The 24,130-nt window shown below is 37.3% G+C and overlaps 1 long non-coding RNA gene across 1 annotated transcript in view; it reads right to left on the reverse strand.

The window, feature by feature from the left end:
- Nucleotides 1-524: 524 nt before the first annotated feature.
- LOC116549257 overlaps nt 525-24,130 on the reverse strand; it is a 62,663-nt gene continuing 39,057 nt past the window's right edge. The window contains exon 2 of the long non-coding RNA XR_004267776.1: nt 525-684. This is a non-coding gene — a long non-coding RNA (uncharacterized LOC116549257). The remainder of the gene's footprint in view (nt 685-24,130) is intronic.

The raw sequence follows: 24,130 nt of genomic DNA on the forward strand, positions 1-24,130 counted from the left end.
TTCTATATAGCAAAGAAAAAAGAAACTATAGATAAAATCAAAAGGCAAAACATTTTGAGAAATCATCTGCAACACAACAAAGGTTTATGTCCCATAATAAAGAGCTCCTCGAGTCAATAAGAATATACACCATGGAATATTATGCATCCATCAAAAATGATGAGTTTGGGTCCTTTGTAGGCACATGGATGAACCTGGAAACCATCATTCTCAGCAAACTGACAGAAGAGCAGAAGATCAAACACCGCATGTTCTCACTCATAGGCGGGTGTTGAACAATGAGAACACATGGACACAGGGAGGGGAGCACTACACACTGGGGTCAGTTGGGGGGAATAGGGGAGGGACGGTGGGGGGTGGGGAGCTGGGGAGAGATAGCAAGGGGAGAAATGCCAGATGTAGGTGATGGGGAGGAAGGCAGCAAATCACACTGCCATGTGTGTACCTATGCAACAATTTTGCACGTTCTTCACATGTACCCCAAAACCTAAAATGCAATAAAATAAATAAATGGGAGAAAAAAAAAAAGACCAACAGCCCAGTAAAAAATAATGGGCAAAACATTTAATTTAGCAACTTGCCATCATACTGGGAATTCCCTTTCCTGCTCCTCCATGGTGAACCTTCTGTTCCCTCGATCCTCTGTCTTCCTCATTTCCAAGGAGTACATTCTCCAACAGGTTCCTGAGAAAGGATGCAAGAGAAGTAACTGTTTTAAGATCTTAGGGGGTCTAAAAATATATTTCTTATAGCAAACATTTGATTGATGGTTTTGTTGTACACAGATTTCTATGCTTGAAAAAAACCACATAAATTGAAATATTATTTTATGTCATTCATAACAAAAATTACTTATTAAAGGGATCTGTTTGATGTTAGGCAACGCACAACTTCCTAAACCTTGGACTTAGAGTGAATACTGCCACCCTCATTTCCTGTTCCCAGGCAATTTTCACAGGGTATTTACTTGCTCTTAATTGCATCAACCCAGATTTGCAAACATGACATCATTGAATGGTACAAGGCTCAATCTAAAGAGAGAACTATAAAGTGAACTGCTTCCATTTAGTAACTCACAAAGTATCTAAAAGATAATGTCACTACATTTTTTTCACTAACTTAAAAATTCTAGGGGTTAGGGTTAGGGTTAAGGTTACAGTTTGGGGTCAGGGTCAGGGTCAGAATTAGAAAAAATAAGGAAAAAAAATTTTTTTTCAATTTCCATGGCACCTACCCTATGAATTTGCTCTAGTTCCCTAGGGCACCTCAGTGCAAGGTTTGAGAACATCAGGTCTGACTTTTAGGGGAAAAGTAATGTTAGATCACTTTATTATGTATGTATAGTATGAGCACATTTTTCCTGTATGTGTATATATACTAAATACACATATATGTATGTATCTGTGTGTGTATACACACACATGCAAATATCTGCCATCTTATCTGTGTATATATATATACACACTATATGTACAAACATATATATCACATAAATTTAAATACTTTAAAAATTACAGTTTTCTATACATCAAAATGATGGTGATTATCTCTAAGTGGTAAAAATTATGGGTGATTCTTACTTACTTCTTTAAGCCTTCTATGTTTATACTTCCCATGAGGTTCAATTTTATAACCAATGAAAGCAGTAAAGCTCCATTTTAAGCAAAAGATATTAAATTAGAAAATAAGCACACAGACCGAAGTTCCAGCTGGCTTCTTTTAATAAGAAAAGCAAGTTGGAACTTATTCAAAAAACAATTTTCCTGCTGAAAATGCATTTGAACCATTGCAAATAATCATATTAGAGACAGATTAAGGTAAAAGTAGTACTCGTCTATAGCTCAACTAAGAACTGAGAAAAAGACTTTCTCTCATTCAAATATCAGGCATTTTTTATTTAAAAAGCATGAGCTTAAAGTAAAAATACTCTTAAAAATAGGTAATACAACCCCTTCCAAAAATAGATACAAACCCGCAACACACACTTCAAATGTATTGTCATGAAGCTGATGAAAAGTTTGAACTGTCCTCCTGGATCAGAGAACTTAATGAAAGAACTGCCTCTGTAAATGCTAGAACTACTTGGAGGGAAAATGGAAGGTGAAAATAAGACCATCACAAAAATAAATGTCACATTTAGATACCACAGAGAGGAGGGCAGATAGAATGAATTCAAGGACCCAAAGAACAAGCTTGAGAACACTGTGCCAAATCAAAAGAGTTTAAAAGGACTAGAGAGGACAGTGAAGCTGTGGAAGACAGACAGGGGAAATGAAGTATACACTTCTTTAAGGTCCCTAAAAAAGAAAACAAGAAGACCCAGAAAGGTACTCGAAAATGTAACTTAAAAATAATTTTTGAAATAAATACTTGAATCTATGAATTCAAATGTCACATGATGTTTCACCAAAAATTCATGAAGCGATCAAATTGGTAATGTGTATTTTCTGGTAAAGATATAAAATTTCAAAGATAAAGGAAGAATCTCGTCATATATGAGGGGGAAAATATCAGATAAATTTCAACTTTCTGTCAAGTCCTCAGAAATGCTTATGCACTTCAAAGAGTATTATAGTTGAAGTGTTCTCTAGGCATAAAGAGACAAACAGTAGACATTTTCAAACATAGATGAATTTAGGAACTATGGTCCAGGAACACTTCTTAAAGAAATAAACTTTGACCATTTAATGAAAGGAAGAAGAAGCTATGGTAAAGAGGAGGCAGTGAACATGAATCCATCTGAATGCAGAACTGAGCGTGAGCTGCTGTGGCCATGGCAGTGACAGGTTGGTCTGTGGACTCCATTGGCAATGCCATGTACAGAGGACTATGACTCCTCCAGATAGGAAGGTGGCTGTGAGGGAAAGTGAGGAGTCAGGGGGAGAATGGATAAATGTTTAAAACAAGTATCTCATGTACAGTCTAAATAATGTTCTGTGTAGCTATGTTATGCTATTACAAATACTTATTAGAAACCAAAGGCTGTTAGAAAAAATAAATAGAAAGATAATAAAAGAAAAAGAAAAAGAGATCACAGGGTAAAATATGGTCTACTGAAAAGCTAAGTTCAAAGGAAAGTAGGATGGGAAAGTTGAAAATGAAAGAATCAACAAAGACCTACCTGGCAAATGTAAAATGAAGCAGGGTCATGATAATGATATCAGACAATGTGGAATTCAACTCAAAAAGCACAAAATATGGCAAAGAGAGGCACTTTGAGACAATGCCTACAACCCACAATAAAAATCTAACAGTTATGAGTATTTGTGCATCAAATAATTTTTTAAAAATTCATAGAAACAAGAAATACAAAAAATAAACACAGAAACACAAGTATATATGGGAGATGAATCCATCAATTCATGATACAGATTAAATAAAAGGAAAAATAATGAGTCAAATGACCTAATCAATAAGATATATATGGCCGGGCGCCGTGGCTGACGCACTGTGGGAGGCCGACATGGGCAGATCACGAGGTCAGGAGATTGAGACCAGCCTGGTCAACATGGAGAAACCCTGTATCTACTAAAAATACAAAAATTAGCTGGGTGTGGTGGCACATGCCTGTAACCCTAGCTACTCGGGAGGCTGAGGCAGGACACTCCCTTGAACCAGGGAGTCAGAGGTTGCAGTGAGCCGAGATCGCGCCATTGCACTCCAGCATGGCAACAGAGCAAGACTCTGTCTCAAAAAAGAAAAGAAAAGAAAAGAAAAGAAAATAAACTATATACATTAATTTAAATCCAACTCAATGCACTTTTCAAGTACACATTAAACATATTCAAAATTGACCATATATTAAGCCACAAAAACTAATAAATTCCTGAAACTAAAAATGATGTAGATAACACCTTCTACACTAAATATATAAATTAATCACAAAATTAGAAAAGCAAAATACACTGCTATGTGTAAGTTTCAATTTCTCTCTCACACAACTTTCGCATCAAAGGAAAAACTCCAAATCAAAATAGTTAGACAACTAGGAAATACCAATAGTTCAAATACCACATAATAGAAATAATAGGATATGGTTAGAGCAGAGAGAAATGTATGTATTTACATACATACATACATACATACATATATATATGTAAAATTAAGATTACAAATAAGTTCATAAGATATTTAAATTAAAAAGTTGAAAAAACACAAACAAAAGGAAACGAATTAAAACAAAAAATAATGAAATAGAAAATAGCAGAACTAATAGAAAAACAGAAGATTTTAGTCTTTGGAATAAAAAATACATTTCATAAACTACAGCTAAGCTAATTAAGAAACCTAGAGAAAGACATAAGTAACAAATAAAAATTGGTGGCCAGTTTTACCACAGGGTCTTGTACATAAAGATGTTCAGTGAATATTTGCTGAATGATGAAAATAAATAATTAATGAAGACACTTAATGGCTGCAGTGAACTATGATTGCACCTGTGAATAGCCACTGCACTCTAGCCTGGGCAACATAGTGAGATCCATAGTTTTTTTTTTTTTAAAGTTATATTTAAAATTTTTGCACATGATTATATTTCACTGAGTTCTAAGATTCATATTTTAATAATCCATTCAATTCTAAGATTCACATTTTAATATATTTGAAATTGAGACTTGTTATTGATTGTATCCGACAACAGCTGCAGATAAATTTGGTTGTCATTTCTGGTGACATGACTGCATGACTACAATCTCTTCACATTTCCCTCAACAGCCATTTCAAAGTCACTTCAGCAAGAAATACGAATTCTACTCGTTGACTGAGCATCTTCCATGGCCACCTTCTGATAAGCTAAAGACCTTGTCATCATCAAAACTTGTAGAATGGGTGTCAACAATTTGTAAGAAAATCAAGAAGGCAATAGGATTGTTTTAGGAAGTGCTGTATATTATCTCTAGGTTGGTACAGAAAAGAATATTGTGGGGAAAAACAATGACATCAATTACTTTGGCTTGAAAAGTAAATTAGAAAAGTCAGACATTGGCTGTGAAATCTCCAGAGACTACCTACATTCCATGGTCTCCAGTTTGTTAGCTCGGCCTCTGTTGGAACGTTTCTGATGTGTAATGTGCCTCCTACAACAATAACACCAAGTGGCTCTTCTATTCCTCCTCCACTATTCTACAACAGAGACTCAGCTCTGTGGCTGGCACTCTGCATCTTCTTAACAGATCCCAGAAACCAACTGCCTAAGCCCAGGATTTCCAAGTCTCGCCAGGCTTGGTGTCTTTATGGCTGAGCTCCACTCTACTGGTGTAATACATAAACATTTCATTGATGTTCTTATATCAAACTGTTTTCCAGAATTGTGATTGGAGATAACAGTGTTTGGGGGGTACCAGTCCTAGCCAGACCTTCTCCGTGATCTGAACTCCTCAATATTACATGACTCTTGGTTCTAGCAAACAGAACACAGGAAAGAATCCACATTTGACATAGAGACCCACACGTCATCAGGGTGAAAAGAAAACCTCCCCCCAAACTTAAAGCTATTTGGGTTTTCTAGTTCTAAGCATTGACACTTTGCATCATATTTTTTAGTATGTTAAATAGTAATCAAACATTACATTTTTAACATGTATTTCTATTCATTTTTAGAAGTTGAAACTAAAAGGATGGGCTGTACGGGCTATAATTTTAATGGCAAACATCAAACAAATAATGAATAAAGCTGAACACTTTGGTAACAATGTGATTAGCATTTAATCATAAACAAATTCCATGTGGAAGAAGTCCCAAATCTTAGCAATAAGCTAAGATTTACTGACAAGAGCTCAATGGAGGACAAATAAGTGTATATTAATAAAGCAATGGTAACTCTTCTTTGATTATTATAGAAAATATTGTGCTGCCATAGTGTCATTAAGTACAATACCAGTATGGTCTATTTACTTCTTTCTATGTAGGGGTTACTAATCTAATTCACATATTTTTAGTAGGAGAAAAAAAATTCAATGCAGCATTTTTGCATTTTGAAATATCTGTTATAGTTTAAAATGATCACAACTTTTGGCTCAACAATTCTATCCCTAAAAATATACTCAGCAAAAAGAATACTTGCCCAAGTGTACAAATATTTATGATCAATGACATTCACTGTAATATTTCTTGTAAAAGTAAAAATTTAGAAATAACCCAAATGGCACTCAATAAGTGATTGGTTAAACAGATATAGCACATTCATTCAATGAAATGTTAGGCAGGAAATAAAAAAGAATTAGTAGGTCTTTATGTTCTGACATGAAAAGATGTCCAAAATGTACTTTGAGGTTTAAAAAAAAAAGAAAGAAGGAAAAGAGGGGATAATTGCAGAACAGTATGTATGGTATGATTCACATTTTTATTAAAAATAGATATTCCATAGCTGGGCTCAGCGGCTTGCACCTGTAGTCCCAGCTACGCATGAGGCTGAGAGGCTCAGGTGGGAGGATTGTTTGAGACCAGGAGTTCAAGGCTGCAGTGAACTATGATTACACCTGTGAATAGCCACTACACTCTAGCTTGGGCAACATAGCGAGATCCATATAGCTTTAAAAAATGGTCCTGTTAGATATTTAAATACAGACATACCTATTACTGATAAATTGGGTTATTTCTATGAGAAGTATAATAACTATTTTGCTTTCTGTTTTACAATATGTTAGTGTCTTTTACATTTATGTTATCTTTAGAACAAGAATAAATTTTCATAAGTGTTTTAAGATTCTGTCCCATTTGCCTTCACTATAGCATTTTCTTACAACTAATGTCCCTGAGAAGGAAGAAAACTGTGCAATGTTGCCAGTACAGAACAATTCAGAAAATGTCACTGCTCTGTGTAAACCCCATTACAGGTGAAATTGTGTGCGTCTAACATATTCATATGTTGAAGTCCTTACCCCCAGTATTTCAGAATGCAACCTTATTTGGAAATAGGGCTGTAGGAGCTGCAGTTGGCTAATATTAGGTCATTGGGGTGAGCTCTAATCCAATATTACTGGTGTCTATAGAAAAAAAATGGCGAAATGTATACATAATCACAGAGATAAAGCATCATATGAGATGAAGGCAGAGATAAGAGTGATGTTTTGTTTCTACAAGGAATGCCAAAAATGATCAGCAAACCACCAGAAGCTAGGTGAGAGGTATAGAATAGATTGCCTCCCACTGCCCTAAGAAAGAATTCTGCCTCCAGATGCAGAATTTCTGCCTGAGTTTCCAGACTTCGGACTCAAGATTGCAACATCAACTCTTACCTGAATCTCCAGCTTGCCTGTCATACAAATCTAGGACTTGCCACCTCCCTCAATTGAAAACTAACTCTCTCTCTCTCCCTCTGTTCCTCCCTCCTTCCTTCCCTCCCTCCCTCCTATACACCCCACCACATACATACCCTATTGATTCTGTTTAGCTGGAGAACCGTATAATACACCTGCCTCCATTTCTAGTGAATGGATTCAAATTCTGTAACTTTTCATTCAAAATCTCTCTCACCTGGCTCCTGGACCACCCTTTCCCTAGACATTCACTGGGCTATACAATCTAGCCAGGTAGAAATATACCATGCTTTCTCATCTTCCTATTTTTGTTTACACATTTGTCTCCACTCAGGACATAAACATACTATGTGAAATTAGCAAGACAAATCATGAAACATAATGATGGTCCTTTTGTGCTTTTAATAACCATAACATTGATTTCACAGAATTTTATCCTCTCCTTAAAAAGTTGGTAACAACTTACCCCCTAAAGATGGTGGCCCTTTAAAATATGCCTTATATAGTATAAAAGAATTCTCCAACTCCTCAGGTATCTCCTTCTTTCCCCCTTTTTCAGCAAATGCCCATATGACTCCTCTCAGTCTGCAAAAACCATGCCTATCTTACTAACATACTCAGACCTTGCTTCCTTTCCTGATTACTTTATATCAGAGTCTCTCTCTCAACCTTGGAATTATTATTTATATTTTGGGCCAGATAACTCTTTGCCAGGGGCTGGGGCTATCTTCTGCATTGTAGTATGTTTAGCTTCATCCTTCTCCCCACTAGATGTCAGTAGCATACCTTCCCCCTTACCCACCTCACCAGTTTTGACAATCAAAAATACCTCCAGAAATTCCCAGATATCCCCTAATGTGCAAAAGAGCCTCTGATTGAGAACTGCTGATGAATATAGTACTCACACTTCCCCTTGGGCCATAATAATATCAAGGACCTCATTCTGTATTGCCATCAAAAAGCTGTCACCATAGTTCACTCTATTTCCCCACCTTGCTTTTTCCACCAAGTGAATAACGGGAAAAAGCAGTATCAGAAATATCCAGGGGATTTTATAAATAAATAGACTAGATTAATAGTCTTGTTCTTCGTTTGGCTGAGGGGAAATCATGCAGCATAGCTGTTATATTAATATTTCCATAAAATCTGTTATGTATTACAGGAGGAAAACAATTATAAAAGATAAATGTATTTTTGTTCTATTATTTCACTGGTTATATGTTAAAGAAAATGAACTTAGTATGAAAATTGCCCTCCCTGAGCTTCAAGAGCTCCCTAATGAAACCCAGTGAATTCACCCTTTCTCAGTGAAGAATGGGCTTCATAATCAAATGAAGAAAAGGCAGTTCTTCAAAATGAACAATAGTGCATTGCAGTGAAGCAAAATCCGGCACATGAAATGCAGATAACCTGCTCTAACACTTGCATGCCATTGGCTGCTGGTGTGCAGCCAAAATTTAACTGTCACACTTGGAAGAACTGAGGAGTGCAGTCAACTCTTGATTTTCCACACTAATGGAAATGAATGTATCTGACCTAGAAGATCATCAATCTCCATCCATGAATGCAAGTGGGTGAGAAATATTTTTATTTGGCTTAATCTAATTTTTCTGTCAAATCCTGATGCTAAGGCAGGGGTAGGAGGTTGTGAACATTCTACTGCTCTCACAACACTATCTGGGAATTTTGCCACTTCCCTGGGTTTCTGCCAAGAATGGGCCCTCCGCCCATTGGTCACAGGGAATGACAGAGGGAAGGATAGGAACAGAGGCCCACAGGCTGAAGCCTGTGCCCCCTCCACATGCCTGCACGACTGTTGCCCCTCATTCTTGCTGCCCTTGCCACCTGCCTCGGGACCCACTCTCCATAGTGCAGCCACATTTAAGGAGAAGGGGGAGCAGCCCCAGGAAGCTTCTTTCTAGGGCTGATCCAGCAGGAATCTGGGTGGGATTGAGGGGACACCTCTCCTTGGCCCCACAGAACCCTAGGGAGAAGGCTCCAGGGGCTCTGAGGTCCTTGATGGAACTGAGGCCCCCTCTCCTAAACCCATCCAAATGCACTGCCATCACATTCTCCCTGTTCTCTCTTTCCCCTTCCTTTCCTATATAAACTCTGGGGAATTTTTTCCTCTTCAGAAGGTGAAAGCAACAGTTACACTTGACATTTTTCTTAAATAATTTGGCTCTACCCAGAGACTCTCTATTGTCCTAAAAATATGAGCTTTTTCCCAGGATGTTTCCTGAATGTGGGGGGTACAGGGGGGTTGTTTTACCATTTTTTTCTGTTATCTACCATGTCATATCCTTTCCCTGAGATACTGAGTGGAAAGCAGTTTTGCAGCTTAAACGGCAGGGAGTGAGATTAATCAGTAGGAGGGAAAAGAAATTTCTGTTTCTAAAAATATTATAATCAAAATATTATATGTATTTGTATTATTTGATTATGAATCTATATTTGATAATGACTGATGATCTGAAAATATAATTCAGACAAAAAATGAAACATTATTCATTACTAAACTTTTCTATTACTTCTCCCTGAACACCTTCATGTATTTCATTTGAATTAAAAAATACAGTAGTGCTGCGATTGTGTACACAGAAATTGAGAAGAGTCTATAGGCAATAAATCATATATTATATGGGTAATTCCAATAAAAGGATATAAAAATCATAAGTCCTGAATTCTCCCAGTATTTATGCCTAGGTAAGACACAGATGTGTGCTGCTAAGTGAAGGTCCTAAACACTAATCACATCTTCTGTATTCCTGATCCTCTAGGATTTCTCCCAGAACAGGACAAATGTGGGTCCTAGAAGGCACTATTAAGACAGATTTCCTGTCTTCTGCCAGGCAATTGCTGTTGTCACCATAAGGCAATGATCGTGGGAACTCATTAATGCTGTTCCCTATATACCTGGAGTAGGATTTCTTCCAAATGACTTTGTCAGTTAAATTTCTTTGGCTGTAAGAAACAAAGATCTTAAAATGCTAGCTAATTTAAGATTTAAAAAAATGTATTGATTGGCATAGCTTAAAATTCCAGAGTTGGAATGGTTTCAGAGAAGCTTGATTAAGACCTCATCCTTAGGGGCTGCCTGATGAGGCTTCCTGATATCCTCAGTTTCTCACCTGAGGCAGCAGAAGAGCTAGCTAGCTAGCTACAGCTAACTTCTCCAGTAGTTCAAAGACCAGATGTTTAAACCTGGGTCTTGTGCTGAACCACTCACTGTGATCATAGGACTCTAATTACATAGTGATAGTCTAGGGTGGAGGCTAGCAAACTTTTGCCATTGAGGGCCAGATGGGAAATATTTATGACTTTGCAGGCCACATGGTCTCTGTCCCACAACTACTCACTTCTAACAGTGTAGAGCAAAAGCAGTCATGCATCAATGAGTGAGCATGACTAAGTTATAATAAAGCTTTATCGGCACTGAAATTTGAATTTTATATAATTTTCACATGAGATATTATTATTTTGATTTTTGTTGAAGCCACTTAAAGATATAAAATCATTCTTAGTTCACAGTATTTATAAAAACAGGTGGCATTTTCTTCAGTACACATTTTACTTGAAACACATAGAATGAAGGCAAAATGGATCCTTCAGAACTTAGGATAGTGAGTACTGAGCAGCAACACGATGTGTGTTCACCCCAGCCCCTTCATGCTTCATAGTTTTAAATCATGAGGGCTTGGGAAACTCATAGAACTCGTCCTGAAGCTAGAAACCCAACAAATAGCCACCCACAGCTCCTCATTGCTGTTCCTAACCCTCTACCACTCACCTCTAGAGTTGTCCAGGTGGCAGAACCCATATAGCTGTTCACTTTCTTTGGCATCCACAAAGCAAGCAGGTCACCAGTGAAGATAGCTCTGCACATTCTGAATGTAGACCACTTGGTCAGCGCCCATTCCCGGTGTTACTGACACCAAGAAATTATATAGTTTGGGATAATACATATTCTTTCGTTTATTCAACAAGGAGCTAGTTCTCTATCACCATTTATTGTTCTAGGCAGTTACTGCTCCTATAGCAGAAAACAAAAGAGAAAAAGCCCTGCTCTCATGGAACTTATGAATGAAAGAATGAAGAAAATATAAAAATAAAGCAGTGACATGGGTTAGGAAGTTTTGGATGTCACTTATTTTTTTCATAAATTTTAATTTTTTTAATTTTTACTTTAGGTTTGGAGTACATGTGAAGGTTTGTTACATAAACACGTGTCATAGCAGTTTGTTGTACATATTATTACATCACCTAGGCATTAGGCTTAGTACCCAATAGTTATCTTTTCTGCTCCTCTTCCTCTTCTTACCCTCCCCCTTCAAACAGACCCCAGTATCTGTTGTTTCCTTCTGTGTGTTCATAAGTGTTTATCATTTAGCTCCCACCTGTAAATGAAAACATGTGGTATTTGGTTTTCTGTTTCTATGTTAGTTTGCTAAGGATGACATCCTTTAGCTCCATCCATGTTCCCACAAAAGACATGATCTCGTTCCTTTTTATGGCTGTGTAATATTCCCTGGCATATATGTACGACATTTTCTTTATCCACTCTGTCATTGATAGGCACTTAGATTTATTCCATGTATTTGCTATTGTGAACAGTGAGACAATGAACATTTGTGTGCATGTGTCTTTATGGTAGAATGATTTACCTTTCTCTGGGTATATACCCAGTAATGAGATTAATGGGTCAAATGATAGTTCTGCTTTTAGCTCTTTGAGAAATTGCCATACTGCTTTCTACAATGGTTGAACTAACTTACACTCCCACCAACAGTGTAATAAAGTGTTCCCTTCTCTCCACAACCTCACCAGCATCTATTATTTTTTGACTTTTTAATACTAGCCATTCTGACTGGTATGACATGGTATCTAATTGTGGTTTTCATTTGCATTTCTCTAATAATTAGTAATGTCGAGCTATTTTTCATATGCTTGTTGGCCACATGTATGTCTTCTTTTTAAAAGTGTCTGGTCAAATCCTTTGACCAGCTTGTAATAGGGTTGTTTGTTTTTCTCTTATAAATTTATTTAAGTTCCTTACAGATCCTGGATATTAGACCTTTGTCAGATGCATAGTTTACAAATATTTTCTCCCATTCTGTAGGTTGTCTGTTTACTCTGTTGATAGTTTCTTTTGTTGTGCAGAAGCCCTTTAGCTTAATTAGATCCCACTTATCAATTTTTGCTTGTGTTGCAACTGCTTTTGGTGTCTTTGTCATGAAATCTTCGTCCATTCCTAGGTCCAGGATGGTGTTGCCTAGGTTGTCTTCCAGGGTTTTTATAGTTTTGGGTTTTACATTTAAGTCTTTAATTTATTTTGAATTGATTTTTATGTGGTGTAAGGAAGGGGTGCAGCTTCAATCTTCCCCATTTGGCTAGCCAGTTAACCCAGCATCATTTATTGAAAGGGGAGTATTTTCCCCCTTGCTTGTTTTTATCAGCTTTGTCGAAAATCAGATGGGCATAGATGTACAGCCTTATTTCTGGGCTCTCTATTCTGTTCCATTGGTCTATTTGCCTACTTTTGTACCAGTACCATGCTGTTTTGGTCACCATAGCCTTTTAGAATAGTTTGAAGTCAGCTAACATGATGCCTCTTGCTTTGTTCTTTTTGCCTAGGATTGCCTTGGCTATTAGGACTCTTTCTTTGGTTCTATATAATTTTTTAATAATTTTGTTTAATTCTGTGAAGGATGACATTGGTAGTTTGATAGAAATAACAATGAATCTGTAAATTCCTTTGGGCAGTATGGCCATTTTAGAGATACAGCTTCTTTCTATCCATGAGCATGAGATGTTTTTACATTTGTTTGTTTCTTCTCTGATTTCTTTGAGCAGTGTTTCGTAATTCTCATTGTAGAGATCTTTTACCTCCCTGCTTAGCTATAGACTTGGTATCTTATTTTTTGCGTGTGGCAATTGTGAATAGGATTGCCTTTCTTATTTGACTCTAAGTTTTGGTTGATGTTGGTGTATAGGAATACTAGTAATTCTTGTACATTGATTTGGTATCCTGCAACTTTGTTGAAGTTGTTTATCAGCTGAAGGAGCTTTTGGGCCGAGACTACGGAGTTTTCTAGATATAGAATCATATCTTCTGCAGAGATAGTTTGACTTCTCCTTCTATTTGGATGCCCTTTATTTCTTTCTCTTCCGATTGTTCTGGTTAGGACCTTCCAATACTATGTTGAATAGCAGTGGTCAGAGACGGCATCTTTGTCCTGTGCCAGGTTTCAAGGGGAATGCTTCTAGCTTTTGCCCATTCAGTATGATGTTTGTTGTGGGTTTGTCATAGATGGCTCTTATTATTTTGAAGTATGTTCCTTTGATACCTAGTTCTTGAGACTTTTTAACATGAAGGGATGTTGAATTACACCAAGTCTTTTCTGCATCTATTAAAATAATCATGTGGTTTTTGTCTTTAGTTATGTTTATGTGATGAATCACATTTATTCATGAACCAACATTGTCTCCCAGGGATGAAGCCTACTTGATCATGGTGGATTAACTTTTTCATGTGCTACTGGATTTGGTTTGCAAGTATTTTGTTGAGAATTCATCAATGTTCATCAAGGATATTGGCTTGAAGTTTTCTTTTTGGTTGTGTCTCTGCCAGGTTTTGGTATCAAGATGATACTGGCTTCATAGAATGAGTTGGGAAGAAGACCCTCCTCCTCCATTTTTTGGAATAGTTTCTGTAAGAATTATACCAGCTCTTCTTTATATATCTAGTAGAATTTGGCTATAAAATCATGAGGTCCTGGACCTCTTTTGGTTTTTAGGCTATTTCTTACCGATTCAATTTCAGAGCTCATTATTGATCTGTTCAGGGAATCAATTTCTTCTTGGCTCAGTCAAATGTCACTTTAAATCAAAACAGGTGGTCAAGAAAAGGCTTTCTGCAAAGATGATATTCAAACAAAGATTTAAGGGAGAAGAAGAATGAGGCCCCCAAAATATTGGAGAAGAGTATTTTAAGCAGAAAGACAAGCAAATCCAAAGGCCCTAGGACAGAAGTGTCACTGGAACTTAAGGAGGCAAGCATGGCTGAAACAGAGTAAATGAGGGGACCAGTAAGACAAAATGAAGTCAGAGAAGAGTATAGGGGATGGGACACAAATATCAAAGGGCCTTAGAGGCCATGGAAGTGACTTTGGCTTTCAGTCTGAGTAGAGGAGCCACAGAAGGGTTTTTGAGTAGAGAAGACAGAACTTGATTCTCAAGTAACCATTTTGATTGTTTTGTTGAGAGTAGAGTGTTGAGGGGTGAGAGTGGAGGCAGGGAGACCATTTTGGAGGCTGTTTTAATAAGATAGATGCCTCAGCCCCCACTCTTGAGCAGAAAATATTTCACTGGTTGAACCACAAATCTGTCTTCAAAACAACACACCTCCAAGTGCAGCCTATAATACACTAAAGCATCATATAGCTTTGAAGTGCAAATGCAGGTAGGGTCAGCCCAGCTGTCCACTGACTCCTGCTATCTCCTGTGTGAGAAGACATTATCAGAGAACCCCCCTTGGTATACCCTAGCACTGCACAGAGGAAGTTGAGAGAACAGTGTTCTCTGTGACCTGTTACTTAATATTATTCTCAGCCTCTGCATTTGCAAACCCACTACTCCTTTCATTCTTGAACATGTCCACCCCATACTTTGGCTCAAAAATCTGTTAATATTGTATACATTGACTCAGTTTCCCCACTCAGCTGCCTTTCCCACTCCTGCAACTGAGCAAGGTAAAACTACAGGAATCCTATTTCTGTCAAGACTTAGCAGAGATGTCACCAGTACACTGTCATTACAGGTGAATGTCCACTTTCTTACCCAACATATATATGCCCTGTTTGAGTTTAAATGCTCCACACAAATATATAGGCACCAACTTTAGGCTTTTTTTTTTTTTTTGGCTTTGCAAAAGTCCCATACTCTTTGTGAAAAGAAGGAAAAAGTTTCACTCTCTCTACTAGAATTTTCAAACTAAAATGTGACCACAAGTACAGCAGCACCACCTCAGGGCTGCCCTGGGAAATGTGTAACTGAGGGCCTGAATGGGAAAGTTATATATCTGTCTTTTACATCTAAACACCCACAGGAGGCCAGAAGAGAGATCTGCTATCTTAGAGTTAGAGCATTCCATGATGATTCAAGGTGTTTGGTAAGTCCTCGGGCTTATCATATGATGGCAGAAATGTATTCCCCATTTCCTTATCATATCTGCCCAAATAAGTGGTTTCTCCTAAAAGGCCCCAAAGGTTTAAATGATGCTTCGCTTCATTTATAGCCTTATAGGTGCTGCAGTTCCTGTTTTCTGCTGACCAGCTGTTCACCCACCCTAACCCTCCCTGACTATAAGCCCATGTTTTTTCAAATAAACTGCACAGTTATCATGGAGACAATGGATAAAAAATACCAGTGCTCATTCTTCTTCATAGCAAGTTAACGAAAGATTTCTGTGAGTAGGGTTGAGGCATTACTTGGGATGATTGTTGTGTGCAGACAGGTTGAGTGAAAACTTCCCTCTTAGCCATCAAAACTAATGTCTTTATTTCTTAAGTGGAAACCATCCTCATTCAAGATAATCCTGGAAAAGAACAGAGCAAACTTTGTCCCTGAACCTAATTCTGCACAAAACTGTTAATACTGAGTGTCAACTTGATTGGATTGAGGGATGCAAAGTATTGATCCTGGGTGTGTCTGTGAGGGTTTTGCCAAAGGAGATTAACATTTGAGTCAGTGGACTGGGAAAGGCACAATCTGGGAGGGCACAATCTAATCTGGCTGCCAGTGCAGCCAGAATAAAAGCTGGCAGAAGAACATGAAGAGACTAGACTGGCTTAGCTTCCCATCCTACATCTTTCTCTTGTGCTGGATGCTTCCTGCCCTCAAACATCAGACTCCAATTTCTTCAGCTTTGGGATTTGGACTGGCTTGCTCCTCAGTTTTCAGACAGCCTATTGTGGGACCTCAACTTGTGATCAGGTGAGTCAATACTCCTTAATAAACTCTCCCATATATATATATACACACATCTATCCTCTTAGTTTTGTCCCTGTAGAGAACCTTAATACACAAGGTCAGCTCTCCCAGTGGGAATTGGAGCTTTTGCACACCAAAGTCTCCTTTGACATATGGAGGTACTACTTCCCTTTGCTTTTTCTCTGTAACACCACAGCTACAGCAAAACACAATCCAGCATCCCAACTCCCCTATCCCCTAAAAATTGATTCAATCTCTCCATCTGCTTATTGACAAACAGCCTCCATCTGCTTCTTGACAAAATAGAATGTATTGATTGGCATAGGTGAAACTTCCGGAGTTGCAATGGTTTCAGACAAGCTTGATCAAAGCCTTGATGCCTTTGCTTGTATAATTCCCTCTTCTTGGAATGACACCTTCTCTGCATCCCACCTCCATCCATTCCCATCTCTGTCTGACTAACTTTTGCTCAAGGTAGCAAATCTTCCATGATTATGAGATATGATCATCTATTTACCTCATAGCATCCCCCGCTTCTTCCTAATATAGCACCTGCCACACTGTATTATACTGCTTTTTATCAAGTCTATGCCACCATCAATTATAAAACACACTATTAGTTTACGTAACATCAAGAAACAAAAAAAAGCTGCCAGTAAAATTATTACACAGACTTATCATTTAGAATTTTTATTTTACACATATTGAAAGAGTTATTTAGTGTGATTCTGAGACATATCAAAGAGCCCATGGTTTGTTAGCATTTTTTATTCAATCAGCTGATAGTTTCCATTTTTCTTCAATCAAAATACATGTCATAAGAAGTTAGGCAGCTGCTGTTCAAACTCAGCAGGAAGTTTCTGATATTGAAGTTTGACACTCTAATGATAGTCCTGCATGAGTGAATTGGTCTGGTTGTTTTGAAATTTCTTTCATCTCTTCAAAGGCAATTTCTCCTGAATTTGTTGAATTGCTTGGCATGTGACATCATTATTTCTCAGACTTTTATGTCATATAAACCATTTAAAGATCTTAAAATGCAGATTCTGATTTTGTAAGTGTGATGTGGGGCCTGACTTACAAATATATATACAAATCTAACAACTTCTCAGGTGATGCTGATACAGACTGTATCTGATCCAGACACCTCACTTGATGTAGCAAGGTGATAGACAATTCTTTGACATATAGTATAGTCACCACAAACTATACAGCTTATCCAACGTGTATTTTCCTTTCTTAGGACCCATAAAACATTTATTAATTTGCAAGAAAATAAGAAAGAGAACCATCTTTCCATCCTTCAAACAGTGCAGTGGGATGTATATTTGATGTCAGTGAGGTAAATATGTATGTCACTGACATGAAATATACATCCCGCTGCACTGTTACTAGCCTTCTTGCATATACAGCAATTATTTTTCTAATGCTAAATTATAATGTCATATTTAAAGGCATTTTAATTGGCAATTCACTCAACTCATGCAGTATCAACAATGCGGATACCTCAGTGAAGGGAAGACAAGATCAACAGCTATGACCAAGTTTGCACCCAGACAAACAAAGACTGATATAACAGCAGCCTAGACATGGCATTTGCAAGATACCATCAATTGTATGCAACCTGATTTCCAAGAGGTAAGACAGCTGGGGGTGGGGGCTTTGGGGGTCCTATGTATGCCTTAGTACTGATGCAATACTGTAGTTGTCTGTATTCTTATCTCTTTTCCTCAACTGCATTGTGAGTTACCTGACTGCATGGACTAGAAAAGCCTTTTTCCTAAATACAGAACACGGTGTCAGGTACTAGGTAAGTGTGTGGGTTGCAAATGCCATCTTAGTACCCTTCTGACAATGTAGTTTCAGCTGGACTAAAAGTTGGTGACTCATGCTTATTCGTAACCCATACATATTTTAAATGTTCTCTGTCTGTGCCTACCCAGGGCTTAATGTGAGTAAATGGGAAAACCAATGTGCCTTGTCAGCTAACACAAGCCCAGAGTAGATGGTGGTGGTATTTTAAAAAGGCTCATTGTATCATTCTTTGAGATTCTGGTTACTATGATTTGCCTTTTGATGCATTGTGACTGGTCTATTCCTACTCTTCTGGCTAGACTATGTCATTTTTCCTTCTTCACTGTGTGATGGCTCAAGTCAAGTACAAATTCATTGTCCCTATATTATTATTCACTTGAGCCTTTAAGTTCATGAGCATATCTGATAAAAAGTATATGAATCTCCCACCTTCAAAAAGAAATGAGGAAAGAATTATGTTAGCATTTTACAAAAGCACATCATGAAATAGTGTGTTCACTAACAAAGAAGCTATAAATATAAATCATTATTGCTGAGCAAATAATGCAAAAATCTCAGTAACTGTAAACAACTAAAGTTTAATTATCTGATATTTAACTCCCAAATCATAATAAGACAGCTATCAAATAAGAAAAGCCCTCCACTTAAAGTTATTTCATTAAAATAGAAATGGACTTTTTATAGTCCAAAAGCATAAGAATTTAAGTAAAGTCATTACATTTTAGGACTAGAAGGGATAATTTAGGAATCATCTTGTATAAATCCTTCATGTTCATAGGGTTGGGATCGTTCCAGGTTTTTCCATCCTTATAATTCAAATGTTATTTATAATTTTAACACTTTATTAATATGAAAACATAAAATTGTTCAAATGCTTGATTCACAATAACACTTCTCTTTTTATATATGTTTAAATCACAATATTTTAAGTTAAATATTCCCCACTTAGAGAAGGGAAGTAAAAAGATCATTAGAGAAATCTATGCCCTATGTAATAGAACCCATTAAAAAAATAACATGTGACCCTTGCTAGGAAAATATACAGCCAATAATCTTACTAGTCAAGGGTACTAAAAGTGGCATTGTTTCTTCTGAAATTTGAGAGATGGAGAAATCAAGGATAGATTCCCTTTTTATATTTAGGCAATATTTTTCCAAGGGGAAGAGAAAATTCTTCTAAGGATAGGGGAAAATATTCTCAAATTTTAAGCTGGTTTTTCTCTAAAACATAATTTTAAATGTCTTGTGTAAAAATATTTATGTTTTCTATGGAGAAAACAGAGGTTGTTTCTAAAAGATCAACTTTGTTTTAAACCAAATTCTTTATAGGAATCTGCCTACTTGAGTCTAAAAATCCTCCAAAGAAATAGATGTAGCAGCAATTTTCCATTACTGAGAGTACCTTTAGTATTTCTTTATTAGATCTTCTCTAAGGAGATATTTATTGAGTGCAGGCCTCTTTTAGATGTCTATTCTATCATTCTGGTATGTGCAGTAAAGTGGAATGTCAACTCAGGGCCTGAAGAGTGGTAATGCGCCTTTAGAGGGGTCTAAATTATGGCTAAAAGAGTTTACTTATTGAGGTTAGAAGGTGCCTGGCTGTATTTCCTTTTCTTTTTGTGTATAAATTGTAATAAGAAAGGCTCTGAAGTTCACATGATGGATCTGAGCAACCCCAGATGGCTACAAACTTCCGTAGGTAAGCTGCCTTGCCTAGTAACTAAGTCCTAATTCTCACTTATCTTCATGTCAAGTTGAAACAGAATGGCAAATAGAAAAGCAGAAAACAGAAAATCTTTTGCAATTCCTTTGCAGGAAGGAGAAAAAAAGAACCTGAAAAATCACATACCATAAAACTGGAGCTTTGGTGACCTCTTGTGGGATAATTTACTACCAGCCCATAATAAAGCACTTAGAAATCTGAGACACGTTTTCATCATTGCAGGTGCAGGAGTACACTGGTGGGTCTACTGAGGGTCAATGGATTCTTACAACCTAGAAACTCTTATATGTGCATAAAGTTATCAATAAAGTGTTGGTCAGACGTGGTGGCTCATGCCTGTACTCCCAGCACTTTGGGAGGCAGAGGTGGGCAGATGGCTTGAGCTCATAAGTTCAAGACCAGCCTGGGCAAGGTGAAACCCTGTCTCTACAAAAATACAAAAATTAGCAGGGTGTGGTGGCACACGCCTGTAGTCCCAGCTACTTGGAAGGCTGAAGGAGGTGATCACTTCGTCCCAGGGAATAGAGGCTGCAGTGAGCTGTGATCGTGCCACTGCACCCAAGCCTGGGCAACAGTGAGACCTGGCCTCAAAAAATAAATAAATAAATAATAAACAAAGCATTAATAGTTGCACTGGACTATATGTTCAAGGGAGCCTACCTATATAATAAACACACATCAAGAGTGACTTAAATGAAGAATTAAATATATTAAGACATTTAGAGCCTTTTATCCATAGGATAAGAAGGAACCTTCCAACTACATCGTATATTTAACGGTCCTCTGCAAGGAATCCAATCACAGGGAAATTGGGGAAGAAATTATGGATTAATCATACCTAAACTACCAGGCATAACGTAAGTGACTCAATAAATGACTTAATGGAAAAATAAAGAAAAAAATAACCTTCATACTTAATAATTAACACTAATATTGTTAGAGCCATAATCAGTTGGGACATCTAGCTAGATTTGCAATATATTTATGGTTAATGGGATGAAGAACAAGAGCAGAATTTTTGGCCAAATGTATCAGCATCCTTGCCACAGTTGTTTAGTGGTTGATGAGTCTGCATACCTCAAGAAGGACAACTGACTGAGGAGATAAAGTCATTGTCTCATACTTGGAAAAGTATTTGAATGCATATTAGAGAAAAAAAATAGGGTTGTATTTCACTATCAGATGAGAGGTAGTCAGAAGATAATTGAATTATAGCATCAAGCAACCAGATCTACTATTATATGAGTTTAAGCATAGTCACTTGGACCTTCATCATGGACATTTCATCAGAATATCTTTACTTGCCATATACTCTGGAAGATTATTTTTCATAATTCCAAAGAAATGTCCCTCTCAACAGTGTTTTCTTAATAAACAAATTTGTCTGTAATTCTTGCTTAGGAAATCTAATGCATAACTAAAGTTCAAATAATTAATTCGTTCCTCTTTGTTATTTTTTTCTCCTTGAAGTAATTACGTAATTAGTCTCATGATTGTCAGTGTATTAGGCTAAAATCTGAAATTTGAGTATTTTAGGAGTTAGGTAAATAGACATAAAGGCTATTGAATTCACATTGCAAGGCTATGAACCAGGTTATCTAGTAATATAGCTGTGTAGATAAATGTGCTTTTGCTTATATTTGATTCTAAAGCAGATTGTTTATTTCAGAGAGTGTGCCTTGATTATAAGTCATTAGAATCTACCCATAAAACAATATTTTCTGTGTTATAAGAATAGGAAACTATGGTCTGGTAATACCTTATGGCTATGTTTTATAATTAAGATGCCAGAAGAATAATTTGGGAAGTTAGTAATTGCTTTTCTCTTGCTTGGAGCATTGATCTTGGTTTACATATTTTTAATATTCTAATACTAATGCTCATAAAGCATTTAAAAAATTTAAAATTTTTAAGTATGTAAACTTCCAAAATTAAAAAATAATCAGTAGATTTTACTGCCCAAACATAATTAGGTTTATATCTACATACTACCTTTTATCTATTACCTTTTTGGTTAGCCCTTATCCAAAGATAGTCCTATATTTTCTTAGCGATAATTATGGAATCAGATGCATGCCACATTGGGCACTTTATTTCTATTTTCTATAGTCTTCCTAAGGGTTACTGTAAAGACAAATAGTATTTTATTTATCATATTGGTGTAACATCACTTATTAATCATTTACTTTATGATCACTTGAGTTATTTGTAATTATTTGCTATTGAATATAATACTGCAATAAACATCTCCATATAAAAGTTTTAGAGGGGCTTTATTGTTACCAGGAATTTGTGCAAAATCTCTTTTGAAATAGTGTAAGAGCCGTCAGGGTCAGAGCAAAACAGAGATGGTACACTCTGAAGGGTTTTGTCTATTATGATTTCATTTAATAAATGTTCCTAAGGTTTCCAGTGTATCCCCAATAGTACGGTACTATTTACAGAAGCAAATACTAAATTACTATCTATGTTTTCAAACATGCATGACCTCCTATTACAATATAGAGACTTCCGTTGCCCTTGGTTTCTGGAAAGTAAAAACTCTTAAATCCTGTTTTACACAAAATCCCTGGGCCTCAGAACAAGTCTCATTTAGGACTCATGAGGCCCCTTCATTCCTGAACTCAGAGACCTTAACATGCCAAAAAGTCCTGCCCTTCTCAGCAGTTGTCAAATTATGAGAAAATGTCAAGCCCCAGTGGCATTCATGTTTGATGTCCACACATTTTCTATGTCTTTTAAATCTCTTTTAGTCTGCACAACTATCTTGTGAGAAATGCATTGCTATCCCTTGAATAGTGGGATATTAAAAATTAGATGTTAAGTAGTTCTCTCGAGGTCACAGCTATGAAGTGGCACAGCCAGGATGTAACTCAAGGTCTTTCTATTTTAAAAATCATGTCCCTTACACCATTCCACCCTGCTTTGTAATACAGATGTCCAGTAAATCAATATAAAATATGTGAAGTTCCAGCCCAGCATGGTGGCTCATGCCTGTAATCCCAACAGTTTGGGAGGCCGAGGCAGGTGGATCACCTAAAGTTGGAAGTTCAAGACCACCCTGACCGACATGGAGAGACCTCATCTCTACTAAAAATACAAAATTAGCAAGATGTGGTGGCACATGCCTGTAATCCCAGCTACTAAGGAGGCTGAGGCAGGAGAATCACTTGAACCTGGGAGGTGGAGGTTGCAGTGAACCAAGATCATGTCATTGCACCACAACCTGGACAACAATAGTGAAACTGTCTCAAGAAAAAAAAAAAAAAAGTGAAGTTCCAATACAGTGCTGGTATACGTTAGGTGTTCCCCAAATAATTACTTGTCATGTGCTTGTTATTCTCCAATATGAATTAACTTTGGTTATATATTCCATTTAACTCTATTCTGTCTAGTTTAACATTTATTGAATGCCTACAGTGTGCTGGACAATATTCCAGGTACCAAGGCTGTAGAATGAGTGAGGCAAGGTGTTGGCCACTGAGGTGCTTCTGGCTGGATCTGGGCAACATGACTGCTATCAATGTGGCAAGTGTTATGAAGAGGACCATGGGACACCTGGCAGTGGGCAGCACCTAACAGTAGGCAGGTAAGGGTATACCCAATAAGGATTCAATCAGAGGAGTGATGCTGTGGGATTTGCCACCTTCTTCTGCCTCCTTCTCCTGCTCCTCCCCCTCCCTCCTCCTGTTGTTCTTCCTCTCTCCTCCTCCTTCATCTTCCTCTCCTTCTCCTTCTTCTTCCTCCTTTTCTTCTTCCTCTCTCCTCCTGCTCCTCTCCTCCTTCCTCCTCTTCTTCTTTCCTCCCCCTCTTCTTTCTTCTTCTCCTCATCCTCCTCCTCCTTCTTATTCTCCTTATTCATCATTGTCTTCTCTTTTTTTTTTTGTCATCCCTCTGCTCCAGGAGGGTTTGCCCTTTAAATGGACAGCCATGATGAAAGAAAGGAGGATGGAATGTGAGTGTAAAGCCAGAGGAGATAAGGCAGACAAAGATGCTAAGACAATATCTAAGATGAGTGGAGATAAATGTCTGAACTAGGGGAGTAATAAAAAGGCTAAAAAGTAGAAGGAAAAGCAGAGGAGCAACATTTAGAAGTGAAATCAGCAAGAAGCAGTGACTACATGAGGTGAGCACAAGGGAAGGCATTTCAAGTGAGTCCAAGTGGTCTGGCTTTGGTTTGTAATGCATGGTGGCACTATCATGTGAGGAAGTGTGTGTAGTGGCAAGGGAACCTGATATAGGGGATTTGTAGTAATTGTAGTTTATTTCACTAAGTTATGATCCTTCCAAATGGAAGCCTAAGTTGCTGGGCAGATCTGAGGAGTCAATTAAAGGTGATAATATA

This window comes from Sapajus apella, unplaced genomic scaffold (genome assembly GCF_009761245.1).
Source record: "Sapajus apella isolate SASKATOON/1434 unplaced genomic scaffold, GSC_monkey_1.0 scaffold6, whole genome shotgun sequence".
NCBI lineage: Eukaryota > Metazoa > Chordata > Mammalia > Primates > Cebidae > Sapajus > Sapajus apella.